This window comes from Oncorhynchus gorbuscha, unplaced genomic scaffold (assembly GCF_021184085.1).
Source record: "Oncorhynchus gorbuscha isolate QuinsamMale2020 ecotype Even-year unplaced genomic scaffold, OgorEven_v1.0 Un_scaffold_1303, whole genome shotgun sequence".
Taxonomy (NCBI): Eukaryota; Metazoa; Chordata; class Actinopteri; order Salmoniformes; family Salmonidae; genus Oncorhynchus; species Oncorhynchus gorbuscha.
The window spans coordinates 122,501-132,500 of NW_025746120.1; the positions used below are offsets into that span (position 1 = coordinate 122,501).

Genomic DNA, 10,000 nt, shown 5'->3' on the forward strand with positions numbered 1-10,000 from the left:
GTACCTCACCTGCTGTTTTGGACTTTGGACCTGCTGTTTTGGACTCTCTCTCTCTCTACCTCACCTGCTGTTTTGGACTCTCTCTCTCTCTCTCTCTACCTCACCTGCTGTTTTGGACTCTCTCTCTCTCTCTCTCTACCTCACCTGCTGTTTTGGACTCTCTCTCTCTACCTCACCTGCTGTTTTGGACTCTCTCTCTCTCTCTCTCTACCTCACCTGCTGTTTTGGACTCTCTCTCTCTCTCTCTCTACCTCACCTGCTGTTTTGGACTCTCTCTCTCTACCTCACCTGCTGTTTTGGACTCTCTCTCTCTCTCTCTCTACCTCACCTGCTGTTTTGGACTCTCTCTCTCTCTCTACCTCACCTGCTGTTTTGGACTCTCTCTCTCTCTCTCTCTACCTCACCTGCTGTTTTGGACTCTCTCTCTCTCTCTCTACCTCACCTGCTGTTTTGGACTCTCTCTCTCTCTCTACCTCACCTGCTGTTTTGGACTCTCTCTCTCTCTCTCTCTACCTCACCTGCTGTTTTGGACTTTGGACTCTCTCTCTCTCTCTACCTCACCTGCTGTTTTGGACTCTCTCTCTCTCTCTCTACCTCACCTGCTGTTTTGGACTCTCTCTCTCTCTCTCTCTACCTCACCTGCTGTTTTGGACTCTCTCTCTCTCTCTCTCTACCTCACCTGCTGTTTTGGACTCTCTCTCTCTCTCACCTGCTGTTTTCGACTCTCTCTCTCTCTCTCTCTACCTCACCTGCTGTTTTGGACTCTCTCTCTCTCTCTCTCTACCTCACCTGCTGTTTTGGACTCTCTCTCTCTCTCTCTCTACCTCACCTGCTGTTTTGGACTCTCTCTCTCTCTCTCTCTACCTCACCTGCTGTTTGGACTCTCTCTCTCTACCTCACCTGCTGTTTTCGACTCTCTCTCTCTCTCTACCTCACCTGCTGTTTTGGACTCTCTCTCTCTCTCTCTCTACCTCACCTGCTGTTTGGACTCTCTCTCTCTACCTCACCTGCTGTTTTCGACTCTCTCTCTCTCTCTCTACCTCACCTGCTGTTTGGACTCTCTCTCTCTACCTCACCTGCTGTTTTCGACTCTCTCTCTCTCTCTCTACCTCACCTGCTGTTTTGGACTCTCTCTCTCTACCTCACCTGCTGTTTTGGACTCTCTCTCTCTCTCTCTCTACCTCACCTGCTGTTTTGGACTCTCTCTCTCTCTCTCTACCTCACCTGCTGTTTTGGACTCTCTCTCTCTCTCTCTCTACCTCACCTGCTGTTTTGGACTCTCTCTCTCTCTCTCTCTCTCTACCTCACCTGCTGTTTTGGACTCTCTCTCTCTCTCTCTCTACCTCACCTGCTGTTTTGGACTCTCTCTCTCTCTACCTCACCTGCTGTTTTGGACTCTCTCTCTCTCTCTCTACCTCACCTGCTGTTTTGGACTCTCTCTCTCTCTCTCTCTACCTCACCTGCTGTTTTGGACTCTCTCTCTCTCTACCTCACCTGCTGTTTTGGACTCTCTCTCTCTCTCTCTCTACCTCACCTGCTGTTTTGGACTCTCTCTCTCTCTCTCTCTCTCTCTCTACCTCACCTGCTGTTTTGGACTCTCTCTCTCTACCTCACCTGCTGTTTTGGACTCTCTCTCTCTCTCTCTCTACCTCACCTGCTGTTTTGGACTCTCTCTCTCTCTCTCTCTACCTCACCTGCTGTTTTGGACTCTCTCTCTCTCTCTCTCTACCTCACCTGCTGTTTTGGACTCTCTCTCTCTCTCTCTCTACCTCACCTGCTGTTTTGGACTCTCTCTCTCTCTCTACCTCACCTGCTGTTTTGGACTCTCTCTCTCTCTCTCTCTACCTCACCTGCTGTTTTGGACTCTCTCTCTCTCTCTCTCTCTCTCTCTCTCTACCTCACCTGCTGTTTTGGACTCTCTCTCTCTCTCTCTCTACCTCACCTGCTGTTTTGGACTCTCTCTCTCTCTCTACCTCACCTGCTGTTTTCGACTCTCTCTCTCTCTACCTCACCTGCTGTTTTGGACTCTCTCTCTCTCTCTCTCTCTCTACCTCACCTGCTGTTTTGGACTCTCTCTCTCTCTCTCTCTCTCTCTCTCTACCTCACCTGCTGTTTTGGACTCTCTCTCTCTCTCTCTCTACCTCACCTGCTGTTTTGGACTCTCTCTCTCTCTCTACCTCACCTGCTGTTTTGGACTCTCTCTCTCTCTCTCTCTACCTCACCTGCTGTTTTGGACTCTCTCTCTCTCTCTCTCTCTCTCTCTCTCTCTCTCTACCTCACCTGCTGTTTTGGACTCTCTCTCTCTCTCTCTCTACCTCACCTGCTGTTTTGGACTCTCTCTCTCTCTCTCTCTACCTCACCTGCTGTTTGGACTCTCTCTCTCTACCTCACCTGCTGTTTTCGACTCTCTCTCTCTCTCTCTACCTCACCTGCTGTTTTGGACTCTCTCTCTCTCTCTCTCTACCTCACCTGCTGTTTTGGACTCTCTCTCTCTCTCTCTCTACCTCACCTGCTGTTTTGGACTCTCTCTCTCTCTCTCTCTACCTCACCTGCTGTTTGGACTCTCTCTCTCTACCTCACCTGCTGTTTTCGACTCTCTCTCTCTCTCTCTACCTCACCTGCTGTTTTGGACTCTCTCTCTCTCTCTCTCTACCTCACCTGCTGTTTGGACTCTCTCTCTCTACCTCACCTGCTGTTTTCGACTCTCTCTCTCTCCTCACCTGCTGTTTGGACTCTCTCTCTCTACCTCACCTGCTGTTTTCGACTCTCTCTCTCTCTCTCTACCTCACCTGCTGTTTTGGACTCTCTCTCTCTCTACCTCACCTGCTGTTTTGGACTCTCTCTCTCTCTCTCTCTACCTCACCTGCTGTTTTGGACTCTCTCTCTCTCTCTACCTCACCTGCTGTTTTGGACTCTCTCTCTCTCTCTCTCTCTACCTCACCTGCTGTTTTGGACTCTCTCTCTCTCTCTCTCTACCTCACCTGCTGTTTTGGACTCTCTCTCTCTCTCTCTCTACCTCACCTGCTGTTTTGGACTCTCTCTCTCTCTACCTCACCTGCTGTTTTGGACTCTCTCTCTCTCTCTCTCTACCTCACCTGCTGTTTTGGACTCTCTCTCTCTCTCTCTCTACCTCACCTGCTGTTTTGGACTCTCTCTCTCTCTACCTCACCTGCTGTTTTGGACTCTCTCTCTCTCTCTCTCTACCTCACCTGCTGTTTTGGACTCTCTCTCTCTCTCTCTCTACCTCACCTGCTGTTTTGGACTCTCTCTCTCTACCTCACCTGCTGTTTTGGACTCTCTCTCTCTCTCTCTACCTCACCTGCTGTTTTGGACTCTCTCTCTCTCTCTCTCTACCTCACCTGCTGTTTTGGACTCTCTCTCTCTCTCTCTCTACCTCACCTGCTGTTTTGGACTCTCTCTCTCTCTCTCTACCTCACCTGCTGTTTTGGACTCTCTCTCTCTCTCTACCTCACCTGCTGTTTTGGACTCTCTCTCTCTCTCTCTACCTCACCTGCTGTTTTGGACTCTCTCTCTCTCTCTCTCTCTCTCTCTCTCTACCTCACCTGCTGTTTTGGACTCTCTCTCTCTCTCTCTCTACCTCACCTGCTGTTTTGGACTCTCTCTCTCTCTCTACCTCACCTGCTGTTTTCGACTCTCTCTCTCTCTACCTCACCTGCTGTTTTGGACTCTCTCTCTCTCTCTCTCTACCTCACCTGCTGTTTTGGACTCTCTCTCTCTCTCTCTCTACCTCACCTGCTGTTTTGGACTCTCTCTCTCTCTCTCTCTACCTCACCTGCTGTTTTGGACTCTCTCTCTACCTCACCTGCTGTTTTGGACTCTCTCTCTCTCTCTCTACCTCACCAGCTGTTTTGGACTCTCTCTCTCTCTCTCTCTCTCTCTACCTCACCAGCTGTTTTGGACTCTCTCTCTCTCTCTCTCTACCTCACCAGCTGTTTTGGACTCTCTCTCTCTACCTCACCAGCTGTTTTGGACTCTCTCTCTCTCTCTCTCTACCTCACCAGCTGTTTTGGACTCTCTCTCTCTCTCTCTCTACCTCACCTGCTGTTTTGGACTCTCTCTCTCTCTACCTCACCTGCTGTTTTGGACTCTCTCTCTCTCTCTACCTCACCTGCTGTTTTCGACTCTCTCTCTCTCTCTCTACCTCACCTGCTGTTTTCGACTCTCTCTCTCTCTCTCTACCTCACCTGCTGTTTTGGACTCTCTCTCTCTCTCTCTACCTCACCAGCTGTTTTGGACTCTCTCTCTCTCTCTCTACCTCACCTGCTGTTTTCGACTCTCTCTCTCTCTCTCTACCTCACCTGCTGTTTTCGACTCTCTCTCTCTCTCTCTACCTCACCTGCTGTTTTGGACTCTCTCTCTCTCTCTCTACCTCACCTGCTGTTTTCGACTCTCTCTCTCTCTCTCTACCTCACCTGCTGTTTTGGACTCTCTCTCTCTCTCTCTACCTCACCTGCTGTTTTCGACTCTCTCTCTCTCTCTCTCTACCTCACCTGCTGTTTTGGACTCTCTCTCTCTCTCTCTCTACCTCACCTGCTGTTTTGGACTCTCTCTCTCTCTCTCTACCTCACCTGCTGTTTTCGACTCTCTCTCTCTCTCTCTACCTCACCTGCTGTTTTGGACTCTCTCTCTCTACCTCACCTGCTGTTTTGGACTCTCTCTCTACCTCACCTGCTGTTTTGGACTCTCTCTCTCTCTCTACCTCACCTGCTGTTTTGGACTCTCTCTCTCTCTCTCTACCTCACCTGCTGTTTTGGACTCTCTCTCTCTCTCTCTACCTCACCTGCTGTTTTGGACTCTCTCTCTCTCTCTCTCTCTACCTCACCTGCTGTTTTGGACTCTCTCTCTCTCTCTCTCTCTACCTCACCTGCTGTTTTGGACTCTCTCTCTCTCTCTCTACCTCACCAGCTGTTTTGGACTCTCTCTCTCTACCACACCAGCTGTTTTGGACTCTCTCTCTCTCTCTCTCTCTACCTCACCAGCTGTTTTGGACTCTCTCTCTCTCTCTCTACCTCACCAGCTGTTTTGGACTCTCTCTCTCTCTCTCTACCTCACCTGCTGTTTTGGACTCTCTCTCTCTCTCTCTCTCTCTCTCTCTACCTCACCTGCTGTTTTGGACTCTCTCTCTCTCTATCTACCTCACCTGCTGTTTGGACTCTCTCTCTCTCTCTCTCTACCTCACCTGCTGTTTTGGACTCTCTCTCTCTACCTCACCTGCTGTTTTGGACTCTCTCTCTCTCTCTCTACCTCACCTGCTGTTTTGGACTCTCTCTCTCTCTCTCTCTACCTCACCTGCTGTTTTGGACTCTCTCTCTCTCTCTACCTCACCTGCTGTTTTGGACTCTCTCTCTCTCTCTACCTCACCTGCTGTTTTGGACTCTCTCTCTCTCTCTCTCTACCTCACCTGCTGTTTTGGACTCTCTCTCTCTCTCTCTACCTCACCTGCTGTTTTGGACTCTCTCTCTCTCTCTCCTCACCTGCTGTTTTGGACTCTCTCTCTCTCTCTACCTCTACCTCACCTGCTGTTTTGGACTCTCTCTCTCTCTCTCTACCTCACCTGCTGTTTTGGACTCTCTCTCTCTCTCTCTCTACCTCACCTGCTGTTTTGGACTCTCTCTCTCTCTCTCTACCTCACCTGCTGTTTGGACTCTCTCTCTCTCTCTCTCTCTCTACCTCACCTGCTGTTTTGGACTCTCTCTCTCTCTCTCTACCTCACCTGCTGTTTTGGACTCTCTCTCTCTCTCTCTACCTCACCTGCTGTTTTCGACTCTCTCTCTCTCTCTACCTCACCTGCTGTTTTGGACTCTCTCTCTACCTCACCTGCTGTTTTGGACTCTCTCTCTCTCTCTCTACCTCACCTGCTGTTTTGGACTCTCTCTCTCTCTCTCTACCTCACCTGCTGTTTTGGACTCTCTCTCTCTACCTCACCTGCTGTTTTGGACTCTCTCTCTACCTCACCTGCTGTTTTGGACTCTCTCTCTCTCTCTCTCTACCTCACCTGCTGTTTTGGACTCTCTCTCTCTCTCTCTACCTCACCTGCTGTTTTCGACTCTCTCTCTCTCTCTCTACCTCACCTGCTGTTTTCGACTCTCTCTCTACCTCACCTGCTGTTTTGGACTCTCTCTCTACCTCACCTGCTGTTTTGGACTCTCTCTCTCTCTCTCTCTACCTCACCTGCTGTTTTGGACTCTCTCTCTCTCTCTCTCTCTACCTCACCTGCTGTTTTCGACTCTCTCTCTCTACCTCACCTGCTGTTTTCGACTCTCTCTCTCTCTACCTCACCTGCTGTTTTCGACTCTCTCTCTCTACCTCACCTGCTGTTTTCGACTCTCTCTCTACCTCACCTGCTGTTTTGGACTCTCTCTCTACCTCACCTGCTGTTTTGGACTCTCTCTCTCTCTCTCTCTACCTCACCTGCTGTTTTGGACTCTCTCTCTCTCTCTCTCTACCTCACCTGCTGTTTTGGACTCTCTCTCTCTCTCTCTCTACCTCACCTGCTGTTTTCGACTCTCTCTCTCTACCTCACCTGCTGTTTTCGACTCTCTCTCTCTCTACCTCACCTGCTGTTTTCGACTCTCTCTCTCTACCTCACCTGCTGTTTTCGACTCTCTCTCTCTACCTCACCTGCTGTTTTCGACTCTCTCTCTCTCTACCTCACCTGCTGTTTTCGACTCTCTCTCTCTACCTCACCTGCTGTTTTCGACTCTCTCTCTCTCTACCTCACCTGCTGTTTTCGACTCTCTCTCTCTCTACCTCACCTGCTGTTTTCGACTCTCTCTCTCTCTACCTCACCTGCTGTTTTCGACTCTCTCTCTCTCTACCTCACCTGCTGTTTTCGACTCTCTCTCTCTCTCTCTCTACCTCACCTGCTGTTTTCGACTCTCTCTCTCTCTACCGCACCTGCTGTCTCTAACTCTGAATGATCAGCTGTGAAAAGCCAAATTACATTTACCCCTGAGGTGATGACCTGTTGCACCCTCTACAACCAATGTGATTATTATTATTTGACCCTGCTGGTCATCTAGGAACGTTTGAACATCTTGGCCATGTTCTGTTATAATCTCCACTCGGCACAGCCAGAAGAGGACTGCCCACCCTTCATAGCCTGGTTCCTCTCGAGGTTTCTTCCAAGGTTCCTGCCTTTCTAGGGAGTTTTCCTAGCCACCGTGCTTCTACCTCTGCATTGTTTGCTGTTTGGGGTTTTAGGCTTGGTTTCTTGATAGCAATTTGTGACATTGGCTGATGTAAATCAGGCATCTGTTTTTTATTTTCAATAAATTTGCCCCCAAAAAATAAAAAACATGTTTCGCTTTGTCATTATGGGGTATTGTGATGTCATTATGGGGTATTGTGATGTCATTATGGGGTATTGTGATGTCATTATGGGGTATTATGATGTCATTATGGGGTATTGTGATGTCATTATGGGGTATTATGATGTCATTATGGGGTATTGTGATGTCATTATGGGGTATTGTGATGTCATTATTGGGTATTGTGTGTAGATTGCTGAGGATTTGTTTTTATTTAATCTATTTTAGAATAAGGCTGTAACGTAACAAAATGCGGATAATGTCAAGGGGTCTGAATACTTTCTGAAGGTATTTAAGGTGTATTTTGTGGCTTTTAGCGAATGCGTTCTAATGATCTAAAGCGGCGCAGGTCCTACTGCCTGTAAACACACAGTCCAGTTCATAGTGAATGATGACAGGTCCTACTGCCTGTAAACACAGTCCAGTTCATAGTGAATGATGGCAGGTCCTACTGCCTGTAAACACACAGTCCAGTTCATAGTGAATGATGACAGGTCCTACTGCCTGTAAACACACAGTCCAGTTCATAGTGAATGATGGCAGGTCCTACTGCCTGTAAACACACAGTCCAGTTCATAGTGAATGATGACAGGTCCTACTGCCTGTAAACACACAGTCCAGTTCATAGTGAATGATGACAGGTCCTACTGCCTGTAAACACACAGTCCAGTTCATAGTGAATGATGACAGGTCCTACTGCCTGTCAACACACAGTCCAGTTCATAGTGAATGATGACAGGCCCTACTGCCTGTCAACACACAGTCCAGTTCATAGTGAATGATGACAGGCCCTACTGCCTGTAAACACACAGTCCAGTTCATAGTGAATGATGACAGGTCCTACTGCCTGTAAACACACAGTCCAGTTCATAGTGAATGATGGCAGGTCCTACTGCCTGTAAACACACAGTCCAGTTCATAGTGAATGATGACAGGTCCTACTGCCTGTAAACACACAGTCCAGTTCATAGTGAATGATGACAGGTCCTACTGCCTGTAAACACACAGTCCAGTTCATAGTGAATGAAAGCAGGCCATTTGTTTTTAACTATTCTCCCCAATTTCATGGTGTCCAATTGGTAGTTACAGTCTTGTCTCATCGATGCAACTCCCATACGGACTCGGGAGAGGCGAAGGTCAAGAGCCGTGCGTCCTCCGAAACACGACCCAACCAAGCCGCACTGCTTCTTGAAACAATGACAACTTAACCCGCAAGCGATGGGTCAAGGACATCCCTGCTGGCCAAACCCTCCCCTAACCCGGACGACGCTGGGCCAATTGTGTGCCTCCCCATGGGTCTCCCGGTCGCGGCCGGCTGTGACAGAGCCTGGACTCGAACCCAGAATCTCTAGTGGCACAGCTAGCACTGTGATGCAGTGCCTTAGACCACTGAACCACCCGGGAGGCCCTGGCAGGCCCTTGTGGCAAATGGCTTGTTTGCATAAATCAATCAATCAAATGTATTTTTAAAGCCCTTTTTACATAAGTATTCAGACCCTGTGCTATGAGACTCGAAATTGAGCTCAGGTGCATCCTGTGTCCATTGATCATCTTTGAGATGTTTCTACAACTTGATTGGAGTCCAGCTGTGGTAAATTCAATTGATTGGACATGATTTGGAAAGGCACACACCTGTCTATATGTCCCACAGTTGACAGTGCATGTCAGAGCAAAAACCAAGCCATGAGGTCGAAGGAATTATTTGTAGAGCTCCGAGACAGGATTGTGTAAAGACACAGATCTGGGGAATGGTACCAAAAAGTGTCTGCAGCAATGAAGGTCCCCAAGAACACAGTGGCCTCCATCCTTCTTAAATGGAAGACGTGTGGAACCACCAAGACTCTTCCTAGAGCTGGCTGTGATCTGTTCCTTCATCTCACAGCACTTTTCTCAGTCTGGTCGTGTCTTTCGGACGGTCTGACGACACACATAGTGACTGTAACTACAGCAGAGTTACTTGTTCAATTCCTACTTTAAAAGGAAACGAGAGGTTTCTTCACCAGCGTCAATAATCCACAGTAATACAGATGTGAAATGTAAACAACTGCATTCCGATGAGATTCGGTTTCATGTGGCGATATTCAGATGAACAATGTCTTTGTGCATCTACATTGCTGCTGTTTGGGGTTTTAGGCTGCGTTTCTGTACAGCCCTTTGGGACATCAGCTGATGTAAATAGGGCTTTATAAATACATTTGATTGATTGATTGATTGATTGATTGATTGTCTGTTTGTTTCATATCTGCAAAGTAGTTAAAACACTGTCAGTTCCACTTTAAGGCTGTGTTAAAAGTAGTGCACTATCTAGGGAAAAGGGGGCTGTTTGGGAGGCAACCTAGCATTCTGTAGCTTGTCTTGTCCCCACCTCTTTAAGGAATACCTAGGATAGGATAAGTATTCCTTATCACCCCCCCCCCTTTAAGATTTAGATGCACTATTGTAAAGTGACTGTTCCACTGGATGTCATAAGGTGAATGCACCAATTTGTAAGTCGCTCTGGATAAGAGCGTCTGCTAAATGACTTAAATGTAAATGTTGTCTCAGAGTGAAGGGATGTTAGTGTTATTATGGGATGTTCAGTCGGTCTTAACTGGGCTGTTTGTCACAGGCTGTCGGGGACCAGAGCACCCACAATGCCAGGCAGGGTGAGTGCTCAGATAGATTGGTCT

General features: G+C 48.3%; 1 protein-coding gene across 1 annotated transcript in view; it reads right to left on the reverse strand.

The window, feature by feature from the left end:
• Positions 1–10,000, reverse strand: part of LOC124022126 (transmembrane protein 255B-like) — a gene marked incomplete at its 3' end in the record, with an annotated part of 24,794 nt that overhangs the window by 4,265 nt on the left and 10,529 nt on the right. The window lies entirely within an intron of this gene.